Raw genomic sequence first — 17,216 nt, forward strand, 5'->3', positions numbered from 1 at the left:
ATTTTATTCTCTCTCTCTCTTTAAGAATCTGGCAGAGAGCTCATCTTCCTTCTGCCATGATGGAACAGCAATGACTTGGCGGCCATCTCGCGCCAGATGTCCCCTCATCTGGCTGCCTTGGCTGGGTGGTTGTTTGGAATGAGCTGCCCAAACACGGAGGGAGGGGCGGGTGCTCCGGCAGGGCGCTGGGTGGCAGAGCTGGGTGGCCTGGCAATGCCCTGATCCTGCAGCTGCAGCTTTCCACTTCGGCACAGGGTTGACAGAGGGGAGAGGCGCTCTCCCCCGGAGGGAGGCTGAGCTCTGTGACCTGGCACATGGTCACTGTGGCGTGGACATGTCTTGCTATTTTGTGAAGAGAACAGGCTTCCAGTGCACTTGGGCTCCCATGGACAGTGGAGCAGTGCCCACGAGTCTCTCCCGTCTGACATCCACAAGACCACACTCCGGGAAACAGATGGGAGCGAGCACAGGGTGGCCCAGCCCCCCGCATCTGGAGCCTGTGACTGTGGCCTAAGGCAGCTCGGCCTTCGTGGGCTCTGTCCGGGCCAAGCCCAAAGCCATCATGGGGAGTGGTGGGTGCACAGCTGTGCCGCTTACCACACACACCAGCAAGGAGACTGGGGAGGATGCCGTGCTTGGGAAGCGGCACACGCCAGATCCACAGTCTGGAGGCCAAAAATGGAAGGGTCTCAGCAAGGTGGGTGGCCTGAGGGAAATGGACCTGCCACTCTGGAATAAGCCCTCTGGCTGCCCCTGAAACCCCAGGCAGGTGCCACGAGAAGGCACGGAGGGCCGGGCTGTGTTTGTGTACACATCAGTGTGTGCGAGGGAGGGCGGCGCGGCGGCACAGCCTGCCAGCAAGCCCATTTTGGTCACCATCTGCCATGGAGAGCCCGCGCACCTGTCAGAAGCAGCTGCTGACGGCAGATCGTAGGTGAGGGAGGGAGCGGCCGCCCGGGATGGCCTATTGCAGGAGCGAGGGCCGCCCCGCAGGAATGCCAACTGTTCACTTTGAAGCCATCCACGTGGGCGGGCGTGATGGATCCCACACCCGCCTGCCCCTCCTCACGGGGGGTGGGGGGAAGGGGTGGCAGGATCGTCACTTCCCTGCCTCCCTGGCAGCAAGCTTGACTATTGTATCGTTTGTCACGGGGCTGGGGAGAAAGGCATCTAGTACTGTCAGGAAAAGAAAGATTCCAGGGGGACCCTTCCCTGGAGGTGGGAGCCCAGATGCCCCTGGGGAAGGTCCCTGCCTTGCTGTTGGTGGAGGAAGAGCAGCACCACCTCACTTTCCCAGCACTGTGGGGGAACGAGGTGTCCTCTCCACGTGGACCAGGGGCCGAGGTGAAGCACTGGGCGTGTGGAGGGCACCCCCTGGATCCTTTGAAGCACTTTCTGAAGTTTACTTCATCAACACAAAATAAAAGCCTTTTATGTCGATATATAATGACATGTAATGAGAAATCTTTCCTAGAGTGAGCGACAGTCCCCCGCCCACCACATTTTAATGACGTCGTTGCCATCTCTTAAATGCTCATGGGCCGTGGCTATTTTATTACTGTATTTTCTTTAATCCTCAAACAATCCTCTGTGAGCGGTGCAGTCTCATTCCTGTGCACCAGATGGGAAGCCTAGGTCCTGAAGAGGTGAAGCGACTCAGCAGGGACACATAACCCGGGCGTGCAGAGCCAGGACTCACGTCCCGCCCATCTGCCTCAGCCTGAGCCTGGAAGCCACCGGCATTGCTGCTACATCTTCCCACGTGTGTATCGCAACCAGTTTCAACTTTGTAAGGCCTCAGTAAAGCCCACGGTTGTGCAAAGCACCCATGAGCCAGGTCTCTGTGGGCCACAGGCACACATGAGGCACGAGCTGGAGACCGTTGGGGAATGTTTTCCCCACGGGACGTCTGACGGCCTGCCTTCCTCTTGAGTGCCGCGGCCCACCTTCCCCAGCGAGCACCTCCAGAGCCCCAGTGGTAATCCTTTCGCCCGGGCTCTCGAGTCCCAGCCAGGGCCTAGCTATCCAGGACCCATAAAGCCCTCCCTTCCTGTGGCCCTGGAGCAGGGACCCCAACATCCCAGCTTCCAGCAAGTATGGCACGAGCATGTGGAGCCGTGTGAGGCCTGGCACCTGCCTTCCCACACAGCACGGCCGGGCTTTTTCTCGTTGGCTGGGTTGATGTCATTTTTCTCCTGGGACATCACTCAGGGAGGCACCTTGCTTCTGAAGCCTTCCCATCTGCCTCCCACTCTGCTGAAAGCTGTTTCTTTAGTCTCAGGTGCCAAGTTTCCGGAAGCTTCTCTGGTACCTTTGGAGGGCCTTCTCCAAGCCAGCCCTGGGACATTTTAATCTGTGGCTTCTAATTTGTGGGGGCTGGTAAACAAGCATCTCAAGCTTCATATGTGTGAGTAAATCCTGAGCCAGGACAGGTGTCAAGCGTCCTGGCTTTTGTGCATGAACTTGGCTACATAACTTCTGGTTGCTTAGAAGCTGTTTTCTCTTCCAGTTTTCAGATCCTCCTTTGGCCACAGGTTCAATGGGAGGCATGCTGTATGTTTCTCAGAAGTAAATGCCTCCAAATAGCAGGAGAATCAGGGTCATCACCCATGTTGGGACTGTTTAGTACAGGGAAAATATAATTTTGTGTTTAAACCTCAAGTCTGGAAAATCTCCTGATTCCATATTGCAAAGCAAATAACTGCAAATACCATGCAAAAGTATCCCTGCACTATCCTTTTGAGAAGAGCTTGGCCATCCGCATAAACCTTCCACGCAAAGGGTATTTCCCAATGCTACTGTGACTGTCTCTGTGTTGGGACAGAGTTTCTTTGCACTGTGGATACTCCTTCACTTCTCCCCATCCCTCTCCCCAAGCTAGAAGTCACTGTTGCAAAGGCGTGCTATGGAGTGCCTGGGCTCCCAGTTGCCTCCAGTGGGCATCTTGGGCTATGGGGGCACTGGATGCTTGTGTCACTGGAATGATAATGCACAAAATGCAGCCTCAGGGCTCCCCTCTCTGGGGAAAACTGTGGGTGAGTGGGAGCTGCAAGTGCAGGAAAGACTTCCAGGTCAGAAAGCAGCTGCTGGCTGTCGAGGAAGAACCACATTTGGCGCTCAGCATCAGAGGCCTGTCATGGTTCTCTTTCCCCTGCCCAGGCAGGAGCTAGAATAGGAGGTTGGGGTCCCTCCAGGGGTTGGCTCAGCACCCCAGAGAGCTTCTGTCCAGTTTGGGAGCAATGCCTTCATAGCCAAATGTTTAGAGGTGGGAGGGGATGAACACGTGCCATAGCCTGGGTGATGGGAATCACACAGGGAGTGGACAGGAACCCTCAGCACCGTTCAAGATCGAAATGCACTAGGAGAGCTATGAGAACCCAATGCTTAGGGTCTGCCTGCCTTCCTTTACATTTTTTTCTATGATGGTAAACTATATGTAACATAATATTTACTATTTTAGGCATTGTAAGTGTACAATTAAATGCATTAAGTACATTCACAGTGTTGTGCAATCATCACCATTATCCATCTTCAAAAATTGTCATCATCCCAAACAGAAATTCTATACCCATTAGACAATAACTCCCCCTTTCCCCAGCCCTGGGGAACCTCTATTCCACTTTCGGTCTTTATGAATTTGACTACTCTAGGTCCTCATATAAGAGGAATCATACAGTATTTGTCTTTTTGTGACTGGCTTATTTAATTTAGCTTGATGTCCTCAAAGTTCACCCATTTGTAGCACATGTCAGAATTTTCTTCCATTTTCAGGCTGTAGTCCATTGTGTATCTATAAATCACATTTTGTTTATCCATTCATCTGGTGATGGGCACTTAAGTTGCTTCCACTTTTTGGCTATTGTAAATAATGCTGCTAAGAACATGGGCATACAGGTTTGAGTTCCTACTTTCATTCTGCTGGATATATACATAGGCGTGGAATTGCTGCAGGATAGAGCAATTCTGTGTTTAACTTCTTGAGGAACTGTCCAGCTGTTTCCACAGTGGCTGTACCATTTACTATCCCCACCAGTAATGTGCAAAGGTTCCAATTTCTCCACATCCTCACCAACACTTATTATTCTCTGTTTTGTTTTTGCTTTGTTTTGTTTTGATAGTAGCCATCCTAATGGGTCTGAAGTGCTTTCTCACTGTAGTTTTGATTTGCATTGTCTCAGTGACTCATGATTCTGAGGATCCTTTCATGTGCTTATTGGGCATTTGCATTTCTTCTTTGGAGAAATGTCTATTCAAGTCCCTTGCCCATTTTTCAAGTGGGTTACTTTCTTTGTGGTTGTTCAGTTGTAGGGGTTTTAAAAATATTTTCTGGACATTAATCCCTTATCAGATGTATGATTTGCTAACATTTTCTCTGACTCTGTGGGTTGTTTTTTTATTTTCTTGATAGTGTCCTCTGTGTAGAAGTTTTTAAATTTGCTGAAGTCCAATTTTTTTTTCTTATGTCATCTGTGCTTTTGGTGTCATATCCAAGACACCAGTACCAACTCCATCACAGATCTGCATTAAATCTATTGCAAATCCAGTGAAGATTTTCCTCTATGTTTTCCTGAGCTGGATTTATCATTTTAACTCTTATGTTTAGGTCTTTGATCCATTTTGAGTTAATCACTGTGGATGGTGTGAGGTAAGGATCCAGCTTCAATCTTTTACAGTTACATTCACTCACAAACCTGGAGATCCAGTTGTCCCAACACCATCTGTAGAAAAGTCTGTCCCTTCCCCACTGAATGGCCTTGGCACTCTTGTCAAAAATCAACTGACCACAGATGTGAGCGTTCAGCCTTCCTGTCTAACACTGCCCATTATCCTCCTCCTCCTGCCACCACCTCAGCAACTGGACTCCCCTGAGAGGCTAACAGCCTCCATGCCCTACATCTCTCAGTCAGATTGTTATAGCCTCCAGGCAGCAGCCCCAGAAAGCAGGTGCACCATCCCAAGTCAACATGGAACAACATCTGTCTTTGTCCTTTCTCACACCTGTTCCCACTCCTGCTTCTCTTCCCAGCAGTCACATGGGGGGTGAAGAGGCTGATATTCCCAGCTCCCGCTCTCATTCATCCATCATGTATCTTTCCCTATACACTATACACTACACACTGCACACTACACACACACAGCCTGAATAGGTCATAGGCCATGGAGTCCTCCTGACCTTCTCTCTGATTTATTTTTTTCTTGTCTCCTCCCCTCCACCCTCTCCACTGTAACCTAGGCCCTCATCATTTCCCACTCTTAGCCCCTCTCCCTGCCCCAGTCCCATCCCAGTCCAGCCTGGCCTCCACAATTCTTCCAGAGTGATCACATAACATGCAAGTCTGACTCTGTCTCTGCAGCTTAGAGCTTTTCAAATATTCCCCATTTCTAGGACAATGGTTCATCACCCACCCACCTCCACCCTCACACACACACAGCTTTAGAGACACTGAAATGGCTGCTGGACCCTAAACAATCCACGTTCATTTTAACCCTCATGCCTTCCCACATTACCTGCCCCTTGTCGGGAAAGGCCTCACTTCCATGCTCCATCTTATTCTTCCAAAGCAGCTCCAAAAGCTCCTGCTTTGTGACAAGTCCCACGCTGCCCCTGAGACCACCCATCTGAAGCACAGCTGCTGTCTTTCACCTGTGCTGTACATCCTTGTAGTTTATTAATGACAGCAATAACAGTAATAATCAATGCTACAGCTGCCCCCATAACCACCTCCACCACCGTCCATTGCACCCTCCTATGTAGCACTATGGGGAAGCCTATTGTGTTAGGCCATTTTTGCGTTGCTATAAATAAATACCCGAGGCTGGGTAATTTGTAAAGAAAAGAGGTTGAATTGGCTCGTGGTTCTGCTGGCTGTATAAGCACGGTGCCGGCATCTGCTCGGCTTCTGGTGAGGCGTCAGGGAGTTTTTACTTATGGCTGAAGGCAAAGCAGTAACAGGCGCATCACATAGCCAGAGCAGGAGCAAAAGAGACCGAAGAGGCACCACACCCTCATGTGAACTAACTGAGTGGCAACTCACTCATCACCAAGGAGATGGCGCTAAGTCATTCAGGAGGGATCTGTCCTCTGCTCCTACATGTGGCACCAGGCCCACCTCCAACACTGGAGGTCACATTTCAACATGAGTTGTGGAGGAGACAAACATCCAAACCATATCACCTATGGACACTTATTACAGCAGACCATGCTCATTTGTTCTGTCCATTTCTCCCCGTAGGCAGTGCCAGATCTGAGGACACAGATTGTCCTCTGTTCACCTCTGCACCCAGCACAGTACCTGGCACACAGCAGCTGCTGATAAATATTTGCTAAGTAAAGGAATGAATAACTTCAAGCTCTATCTGTAAAGTTTTACAGCCTTTGGAAAATTCCATGGTTGAGGCAGCTGCTCCTGTCCTCTGTGCAAATAGGCAGTTTATCAATCCAAAGGCTGGCAGATTTGCTGAGCCGAACCCAGTCCTCGGGCTTTTTCCCAGAGCCATCCCTCCACTCAAGTGGAAGCTGCATCTGCCTCTCTCGACAGGGGCTTTTGCCAGGAAGCTGGGAGAGGCTCAATGCAGCCCCACCACTCCTAATGCTATTTTAAAAGCAAATTCAGAAGCAATGGTGATATTTTTTGCTCTTAAGAACAAGACAACTCTTTTGACATAATAAGGTTAAAAAAGAAATGAAAAACCTTGTACTGTTTTTCCTTTCATCTGAATAGAAACAAATCCCCAGCCTCCCGGTTCCAGCTGGCAGACCGCTGGACTCTCAGCTTCCAGAAGAAGGAGAGCGGAAAGATCAGGCCTTAGCAGCTGAGAACTTATTTTTGGCTAAGCAGCTGGTGCTGGAATTGCTGGCAGCAGGCAGCATCTCCCCAGCACAGAGCATGGGGCACCTGCCACTGTCCAGTTCTGGGCACTCTGCTTCTCTGCTGGCACTGACAAGTCCATCTCAGGGCAAAGGCAATCCCGACAGTCAAACCTTCTGAGGGACCCCTGCAGGAGACAACAGTGCTCAGACTTCCACAACGAAGGCTGCAGAGCATCTTTGCTGCTGGTCTCAAAGAAGGTCTTTCCTGGCAAGGGACTAGAGGAGCTGCCCTGCCCTGCTCTAAAGCTGAGCTAGGACCAGTGGGTGGAATTACATAAAGGCAGAATCCAGCCCTTTCACTATGAACAGAAGTTTCCCCCAAATCAGAGGTCTCTGATAATGGAATGGCTTACCCCAGAACTGTTCAAACAGGAATTTTCTAAGAGGAATCCCTGGACTGGGTGAAAAAAACTTAACTTCTTAGAGTTGGAAAGGCTACTGGGGAGTCCTTGGGAGTCCTTGTAATTAGTCAACTGGATCGTGGGGTCCCAAATTTTAATAGACTCCAAAGTAGATTTTTACACAAATTTACAAATTTGTCAATTTGCTCTGATTAAAGCCAATCTTCTTTACTTGTGCTGAGTCAATGCCACCTTTTATACTGGTGATGTTATAGCCCAAGTTCAAGGCTTTTCACGTTAACAAGATAGGGAAGAGGGGCCTCCACCCACTTTTCCCTGCGACAAGCTGTTATAACAAGCTTACTTCCTTACTTTCCTTCCTTGTTTTGTTTTTTTTTTCTGTAATTTCAATGACAGGAATAAAAAGTTCCAAAGCCTATGAGACTATGAGAAAACAGAATGTTCTTCAAAGAAAGCTCCAATCCAGATATTGAATATTCCAAGAAAATCTTCATGTTCCATGTGAAATATCTTTTAAATGGAAATTGAGAGCATGAGAGTGAGCACAAATAAGGTAGAAGACTAAATGATTTTCACTTGCAGAGAGCCTTCCAATTCCAATGCAGAGATCACCTGTTAGGTGCCAGGCCCTCCCTTAGCTACCATCATGGATAAAGACCCATGAAACATGTGGCCCCTGCCCTCCAAAGACCTCTGAGAAGCACCCTGAAGCCTGGACCAGCAAACACTCCCAGAAAAGAGCACAGGCTCCACAAGGCTCATACCCCAGAGCTCTACTCATCCTGGGTTCTGCAGACCTCTTCCTCTGCCAGGACCCCCACTTCGGCTCAGTGAACTCCCTGCAGAATAACAGGTTCATTCTCTGGCTGCTTTCATTTCAAATGAGCTCAACCCAAGCAACAATTCCTGAGCTCCTATGAAGTACCAGGGTCAATACTAAGGCCTTTGAGGAGTATGATCCAAAGGGAGAAGCTTCAATATTTGCCCATTGGTTTGTTCATACCTCTACTTTGTTCCACAAGCATTAGACATGGCTCACACAAATGAAACAGGACCAGGGAAATATACATTCCTGTAGAAGGTCAAGCCGGGAGACAAAGGTGAAGCCCATACCTGCAGATCATGGAGTCCTACGTAGTTGCTAAAACAAAGGCACAAATGTCACTACAAGGATGAACGGGACACAGTCTCTGCTCTAAGCTGTCTGGAGATGGAGAACAATCCTTATCCAGGTTCCCGGAGTATAAAAGCATAGAGCCCGGTCCTCAGTGACACTCTGAATGTTCACCGTTTGGAAGCCGACTGATGGCATGGGCACCCCAGAGGTCATGCCTTGGAGCATGGATGTCGAACTGAATAATTCTGGCTGGGAGGCTCAGGGAAGGCTTTACTCAAGAGATCTCGCGTAAGGACCATACCCCAGACCGTCGGCTTCACTGGGCTTGGGCAATTTCATTCACTTAACAATCTTGAGGTTCCAAATCAAGGTATGGTCTTACGGGAGGAAAAACAGAAATAGAAGAGAAGGTAGTGGAAACATTTCTAAGGGCAGCTCCCTTGGATAAAGAGACAAGATTATTCAACAGCCACACATATGTTATCCTTCTAGAAAGTTCTGATTGAGAAATTGTCTTCAACTCACATTGGAAGTCCTTCTATTTTAAGGAAATCCAAAATGATCTGTAATCATTCCCAAGGGGTTTAATAGCCAGGACACACTTTCACGGGATCTCAATCCAAGTTCTTAGAGCAGAATCTTCAAAAATCCATTTTCTATCTCATTTTTGCCATAACATTTCTCTGGTTTCTTCCCAGTGGTATTTTCCTTTGATGATACAGACTTTTATCATACTGAAGCCCCCCAAATAGAGGAAAATGATATGTTATTAAAATGTTACATATTCCTTCATAGCTTTTGCCACTCAATGCGTAAATAAAAAAGACGTAAGGAGGGGAGAGGATGTTGGAGAGGAAGAGATGGGTGCACCTGAGAACGGCAGCACTGGCTGAGTGCAGGAACCGCTTCTTCCTGGAGGCCCGGCCTTGTACCAAGGACAGAGATCATCAATAACAGCAGCAGCAGGGAAAGTGGCCCTGGTAAGCAAGAATAAACAACTCCACACAGGCAAACAACGAGGGGGATCAGGCCTGAGAGATGAAAAGGTGCCTCTAAGGGCCCTTGTGGGAAGGGGAGAGGGGAGGGAGCTACTTTAGAGATGGGCAATTCCAACAGAAATGGGGCCATACCAAATGCTAGACAAGCGACTGCCCACTTGGGCTTGACTGCACTTGGAGGGCCGTGCAAAGACTGGCAGAAAGTGGAATCTTTGTGAATTGCCATTTCTGATTTTAGCTTTTGTACAGAAGGGGGGCTGTGTGTCTAGGAGCACCACTTTGCATTTTTATTAAAGATATGTGCCTCTGAAACCCACAGAAGATGGGACATCTGTAGCTTCGAGGACGTGGGCATGTTTCACTGGACTTCAGGGAGGGTTTCCTATTGTCTTGTGCTGAAAGGTACTTTCTGTAGCTAGCATGAGCCCAGGGTCAGTGGACATGCAGACATTCTCAGTATTTCATTATAAACAGAGGACTGGTGACAAAAACCCTTCTCATGCTAAGCTGAGATGACTCATTCATGATGCTGCCTGGACTCTTGCAAGAGCCTTCAAACTCCTCGAACACCAGTGCCTGCTTCCTCGGCTCCATCCATCTGGCCTCCGCTAGACTGATTTTTCTAAAATACATCTGTGGCCATGTCATTCTCCTGCTCAAAAATACAGCTAAATGTTTCTTCCATATTTTGGCCTCAACCCTCAACCAAACTTCCCAGCCTCAGTACCTCCACTCCCTACCCTCTTTCTACACACATCCTATGATCCCCTCAGTGAACATGGTGGTTCCCAGAATCATACGTGTTTAGGTCATCCCTTCTCCCTATAAAGCACTGCCTCTCCCTTACCCATTGCAGCCCTTTGCAATATATGTGCATGTGTGCACACGCACATGCTTCCACTGCTTGTTAAAACAATCCTACGCATCTTTCAAGGTGCACTCTTAAATAGGACCATGCTCTGGAAAGTCTTCCCTCCAACCACCAAAAGCTAGGCTCCAACGCTCCCTCCGGCGTGTTCCTAAACCATCCTGAGTTCGTCTTTCTTGCTGTGCTTACATAGAGGTGACTGTGTGTGTTGGCTTCTGCCACTTGGTTGGAAGCCAACTACAGGGCAGGGACTGAGTTGAAATCATTTTTATAGGTCCTACTGCTCACATACCCAAGTGTCAAAGGCAATGTCGTAAACATGCTAGAGACTCGGTTCATACGTGGATTGAACTGAACTGAAATATAACTGTAGGCCACTGATTTACAATCAATAAGTATGGACAATCTTGAAAGAAATCTGAATCCGAGGCAGACAAGCAGCCATCATGATATTGGGTAGACGTGGAACAAGCCAACTCCTTCCCATTTGTGTCTCCCAGGGTCTTGCTAACCAAAGTGTTTAGAAAGCAGCTGATACAATCTGCTGGGACAGAGTGCCAGCAGAAGCAGGGCCTGTTCACTGAGCACAGCGGAGGCCTGGCCGTGGGCTTGGTGCTGTCTCTCAGCGGCTGTGACTGCAGGTAAGTTCCACAGCTGTTCTGAGCCTTGGTTTCCCCATCTGTGAAATGGAGGTGAGAATTCTGTCAGTCTGACAGAGCTGCTCAGGGAATCAAGTGAGATGATATAGAGAAAAGGGCTGTCAGAACTAAAAATGAGCTAGTCAAACGAGAAAATGTATGCAATCATTTTGTAAATCCTATTGTGATAAGCAGATTTTCATCGTTAATATAACATTAATTCCCTTTATTGGACTCTGTAAAGAAAAGACGGGGTGGCGTGACTAGGGAGCTCTGTTTATGGCTTGACAGACACCCTGTGTGGCAGGGTCTGGTACAGTGCTACAGTGTATTTGAAAATACAAACTATCATCGTTGGGGACCACAGGGTTCTGGCTGCCAAAAGTACAGATGCATAGTATTAACTTTGGTTTCACTACAATAAAAACGCTGAATGGCCCCTTTTGGTTTTGAAAGATCAATGAGAAAAACTCATCACAATGAGGAAGATGAAGAGACTGGTAAAATATTTAAATGTCATTACAAATACACAAGATGCAGATGCCCTCTAGCTAATAGTTCCTGCCGCTCTCTAGAGACCCAATGCTAACACTGGTCGTGTTGTCTCTCAGGGTCTCTTCCATCTGCCCTCTACTTGGCCACAGATTGCAGAAAGCTTACACCACACAAGGCCTGGGGGATGGCTGTGTGATCACCATGTACCCCGTGCCTGCAGATCATACAGTTATACACATAGTATCTTCATGCCAACCCTATGCATGTACACGCACGAAGCCTGAATAGTGACCATGTAGATGTGCACACGTGGTGCGCAGGGGATAGTCAGAAAACTGTCTCAACTCAACTCAATGCCTGCTCACCTATTGGCCATGTAACTGTACCTGTATAACACCCACGTGCTGACTCCATTACTTTGGGCACAAGCTGCCCGTGTGCAGATCATAAACTACATAAGACATCTGGATGCTAGGCAGTCCTGATAGCCCACATTTCCCGTGCTATCATCACATGCACAGAAGACTTCCAGGCTAGCCACACAACTAGGTATCCCATGTTGACATGGCTGCCAGGCAGCCGTCCAGCTGCAATACCTGGGCAGCAGTCACAACACCATGCCTACATGGTGCCCAGCAACCACCATCACATGCGGACCCTGTGTCAGGCATAGAATGTCTATGCCAATTTCCTTCAGGATGGCATCCTTATTGCCTAGAATATAGGCCCATTTTCCCTAAAAGTAAAAAAATCCCTCTCAGCTTTCCAGCAGGATTTGCTGTAATAACTTTGGGTTCAAGTCTGAAGACTCTGTTATGGAAAATTTGATGGAAGAATAATGCAGTAAAATGTGCCCAACCAATGGCAGGGAAAAAAAAAAAAAAAACCCTGGTGCCGCACCCACTCTGAAAACAGGAGGGGCTCATCTCTTCTTCTTACACTGAATAGAATCACGGGGGATGGGGGCTGCTTTCTGTTCTCCATACAATCTCCCCAAGCTCAAGGAGCAGCAGTGGACAAAGTGGTTCTGTTCTCGCAGCGTAACTCAGGGATCAGGAACAGCAGATCTTTTTTTTTAGTATGGGAATGTGCCTTAGTGATCAGCTAATTCGGCCCTCCCGATATCATAGATTAAAAAAAAAAATGAGGGCTGAGAGGCCAAGTGATGGTCACAGGCCGATGACAGGATGAGGTGTATTCACAAAGACATCCTTAGCCACCAGATTCGGGTTAATGACAGGGTATGCTTGAGTGCCAGGAACATTTCCTGACAACACAAAGAGCATCACTGGCCAGATCTTGCGAGACGGAGGAAGGGGAGGAAGGGCGGAAGGAGCAGCTCTGGGCAGGAGCAGGTTGGAGGGAGGAACCAGCAGGGAGAGGGCTGCACTGGACTCAGCGCCCAGCCTCGACACTGACCAGCCACGTCAGCTAAGGGAAGCCACCTTCCCTCTCCTGGACTGAACATGGAGGGAGTCAGCCTCTATGACTCCTTCTAGCCATCCCGTTTCAGGCTGACTCAGAGCATGTAAGCATTGCTCAATGTTTAAGGAGGACCTGGTATTTAAGCTCCTAAAATTTAAGAGATGAGATAGCTGTCTGTCCACTTGAGACTGGCCAGCCCAGACACCTTCACATGCTCCTGACCTAGTCTAGCGGGTTTCAAGTCCACGTTCATTGTCACACAGAAAGCTCCATTCTCAAGGGCTCCTCTTGTCAGAGGCGAGCCTTCCACTAAGAAGCCAGTGGGGGAGGCTGAGGTTCACCAGACCTTCTGGCCTCGTTTTCTGAGCACTGTATGGTCAGGCAGTGAGTTCTTTCAAATCTGAGAGTCTAAAGTTTAGTCTAAAATACCACATTTTGGAAATTTAGAGACATGTTCCATCCAGAAACGTTTCTGACACTTCCATAGGTCAGGAAATGTTCACTGCATGACCAGCACCGTGAAGAAACGTCCCTAGGAAGTGAAATGCAGTATTTAAGAGACACCACCGTCTGCTCACTCATAATTCTATCCCTGCCCTTCACGTGGGACAAATGAAGCCACAAACAAATAACAACATGAATTGCTCTTCTTGGACCCAACGGCAGGGCAGGCTGGGACAGTGGGTGGCAGAGCTGTGAGGCGTGCTCGTGTAGAACTGACTACCAGCCCACGCTCAGCCTTGGGTCACATGGCCAGTGTGTGGCCCAGGGAACTCACCCAGTGTCCTCATCTTGTCACTTGACTGTTGGCTTTACGTGACCTCTGGCAAGACCTCTTGGGTTCATTAGTAGTAAAACGCCCACAGTTATCCATAAGTGATGAATAATATTTTCATAGTTTTAATTAAAATGATTTTGGTTCAATCAGAGAATGCCACCGATACCCACCATAGCTTGCTAAGTCCCAGAGAGTGCACTAGACACTTCATACACATTACAGTGCCTCCCCTATCCAGGGCCAATCTGAAGACTTGTGCCCATTTTCAGATGAAGAAACTCTGACTTAAGTTGCCAAGAGCATTGAGTACGTCAGGGGCCAGAGCAGACCTTGAGTCCAGGTCTTTGGCAGCTGTAGCAATGAGAAATAAACCTCCTTTCAAACCAGGTTCAGTTGGGGTGTGTGACAAATGACGTAAAGGTTTAAGGGGAAAATATAAAAGCCAATGCCAATGAGGTTAGTATTTCTATTAAAGTGTTCTTCCAATAGAGTGAGATATTGACAAGTAAGTCTGGGAAATGTTTCTCTCTCTTTTTACTTTTTGAAGTGCCAGAACATGAAGTACCTTTGAGAATAGGTAAGTTTCTCCCTAAAAACTCAGAGCACAGCACCTTATGCTGTTTTAACATGTAGTTTAACATCCTTAAGGTCTTCGCCTTTGGAATGGAGCCAGTGCCTGTCTCCCTCATCAGGGTTAAATGAGGTAATACACACAGAAACAATGTGGCGCCTGTGACCCATCAGGCCAGTGCACAGTCTCATTTTCCTGCTGTGGTTTTTATTCTGCCTTCATAAACCTAAAAAAAATGCCCCAAATCATCATGTGATGATGGGCAGATATATGATTTCACTGGAAGTCTTCATTTTGCTTCCTATCCAGTCAGAAATGTGCACAGGATGCCCCTGGCTTCCTGTGGTGGGCAGGGACGGGGCGGGAGTGGGGAGGAAGACCCAGAGGCAGGTGCCAGTGGCCCTCGCAGGGGAGCCTGGGCTAGACATGGAGCCTAGGTAAGTGGTTCTCAACTGGCGACTCCAGTTTGGTCATCTTCCCTGGACGCACTCACTACCAGATAATTGCCAGGCTGCCCATTCTGCAGAGGAAACACAGAGCCACGCACATGTGACCACACAGGGACCCCTCCCCTCAGGGCTGCCTGCCCCATGGAGGCCCCATCCCCTCAAAGCGGACCCTGTGCTGGGCCTGAACATATAGGTACAGAGCACTCCTCAAGGTAGAGAGACTGGCACAGGCTGGATCACCAGGAATACAGAGAGGGGATGTCAGATCTCACAGGGAAGGCGGCACAGGTGGCAACAGTGCTGCACCTGCAGAAGGCAGGGCTCTGTGAGACACGTGGGGAGTGGGCTCGGGTGAGGCAGAAGCAGAGTCTGACCTGGTGCCTGCAGAAGGCAGGGCTCTGTGAGCCACGCAGGGAACAGGCTCGGGTGAGTCCAAAGCAGAGCCTGACCGGTCGGGCCTGAGCTCAGCTCCGTGCACCATGGAAGATGCTGTGAATGACCTTGGATTTCAGGCAACAGTGTGTGGTTGTATATAATGGGACCACTGAAGTCTTCTGAGGCTTCTAAAAAAGGAAAAAAAAAAAAGAAAGCAAGCTTCTGGAAAAAAAAAAAAAAAGACTTTTGAAAAAAAGGAAAAAAAAAAAAGCAAGCAAGCAAGCTTCTGAAAAGAGTACAGCACCAGGGTGTGGAGGAAGGTCCGTAAGGGCAGGACTGGAGAGAGGATGGCAGGGTTCCCTCCACCCTCCAGGGCAAGGGCAGGAAGCAGGGCCTGCTCCCTGGTGGGCGGGCAGGAGAAGAGATGTTTCCGGAAGGAAATCTGTCAGTGGTTCTCGTAACAACTCCCCAGCCTCATTTTTTGTTAAAAGAATAATTTGATTACTGAAGTAGTAACAAGAAACTTGTAATTGGATGGGAGAACATAACAATGACAAATTAATTTCACAGGGCATTTAGAGCGTAACAGCTATATTGAAAAAATGTTGCAGAGGGAAGTGAGTACTTTGGTTGAACTCTGCCTCACACTATAATGGCAGTGTTTTATCAAAGCTTCTCACTGTGTCTCAAAAATCATCTAAACTTCTTCCTCTAGAAGTCTACCACTCCTCCATTCAGAAGACAACTCCAGTGGTTCTCAAGCCTGGCTACAGCTCATTTCAAGTCACCCAGGAAACTTTAAAAAATACAAATGCCAGGGTCCTCTTCCGCAGAGACACACTGATTAGACTGCCTGTGCTGGGGCCCAGGAGTGGGTGAGTGTTTTAACCCATTTATGCCGGAGGTTGTGAATTTTTTTGTGTGAAAAATCAGACCGTGGCGATGACCTTGAGCAGTAGGATATACATAACTCCCACAAGCTTAGCGTTCCAATAATGGAACACTAGGCATAAGTGTCTCAACTGCAGGCGATTCTCCATACTTCCAGTGCCCTAGTTCAGTGATTCTCAACTAGAGACAAGCTCTTTCCAGGGGACATTCGGTAATGTCCAGAGGACATCTTTAGTTGCCACAACCAGGGCGGCAGTGGCAGGGGTGGGGTGCAGGGGAGGCACCAAGCTAATGGCATCTAGTAGGTAAAACCAGGGATGCCGCTGAACATCCCATCAAGCGCAGAACGGCTTCCCCTCTCCCAACATGGAATTATCTGGCTCCAAATGTCAAAAGTCACTGAGAAACCCTGCTCTCATTAAATATGATATTAGCTCCACTTAAAAAAGAAGGAGTTGGACTGGGTGTGTTCTTTGGAGTCTGAGGTAATGAGAAGAAGCTGGAATTCTGAGCAGTTTCCTTGGCCTCCTGAAGCTTCAGGTTTAGCATCAGAAGAGTGAGAGATCGGATGTCTCCCATCTTGCAGGATTTCTCAAAGCTAACGTAGGAGACCAGAATATGCCACTCTGAAATATGCCTCTTTGGCATAAGGATTATTTTGAGCTGATTATTTTGAGAAACTGCAGACACAGGAGAAGCTCTGAAAACAGAGAAGTTACCCTTTCGTAAGGGAAATTTTACACCTACAGAGAAAATCTGCCCTTCTAAGAGCATCTCCCTTTCTGTACCAGGAAGACGGGGGTGACCTGAAATCATAAGACCCTTATTGAGGGAGAGGGCACAGCCTTAAGTCTGCATCACAAACCTTACACTTGCTTCCCAGAATTTTCCTGGTCACCTTCCCATAACTTGCCTCCCGCATAACCTTCTTTCTTCATTTCAGCTGAAGAGGGTATTGAAGCACAAATTCCAGCCACCTCTTTGAGTTACTCATCCCTGAATTTCTCCCATGTACACATGAGATGTACATGTTAATAAACTTCTGTTTGTAAATTTACTTAATTGTCTTTTGTTACAAGGGCTCCACTGGAGAACCTAGAAGGTGGAAAACAAACATTTTTCCCTCCCGTGTACTACTATGATGCCGGGGCTCAGAGAACAATACACCCTAAAATACGGGGCTTTGGCATGCCAAGCATTTTTAATGACAGGAAATTGGAAGGCCTTAGAAGCTGCCTCAGAACCAAGGACTTTCTCAACCACCTTTTTCTCCCCACAAGTGAAGAAACAAACTTCTTCCCCCCTAAAATCCAACTGTCTTAAGAGCCCCTCCCTAGGAATCTCATTGAATAACTAGGAAAGATTAACTACAGGAGAA

The 17,216-nt window shown here is 48.1% G+C and overlaps 1 protein-coding gene across 35 annotated transcripts in view; it reads right to left on the bottom strand.

Moving 5' to 3' along the window:
• Positions 1-17,216, bottom strand: part of MSRA (methionine sulfoxide reductase A) — a 413,664-nt gene that overhangs the window by 71,320 nt on the left and 325,128 nt on the right. Inside the window, exon 6 of one of the 35 annotated variants that reach the window (XR_012417021.1) lies at positions 1-17,216. This exon is cut by the window's right edge and continues 12,451 nt beyond it. The exons of the other annotated variants lie outside the window; for them this stretch is intronic. The gene's annotated coding sequence lies outside the window, so the exon portion shown is untranslated. 35 annotated transcript variants of the gene reach the window in all.

Source organism: Macaca fascicularis, chromosome 8, assembly GCF_037993035.2.
Source record: "Macaca fascicularis isolate 582-1 chromosome 8, T2T-MFA8v1.1".
In the NCBI taxonomy this organism is placed as follows: domain Eukaryota; kingdom Metazoa; phylum Chordata; class Mammalia; order Primates; family Cercopithecidae; genus Macaca; species Macaca fascicularis.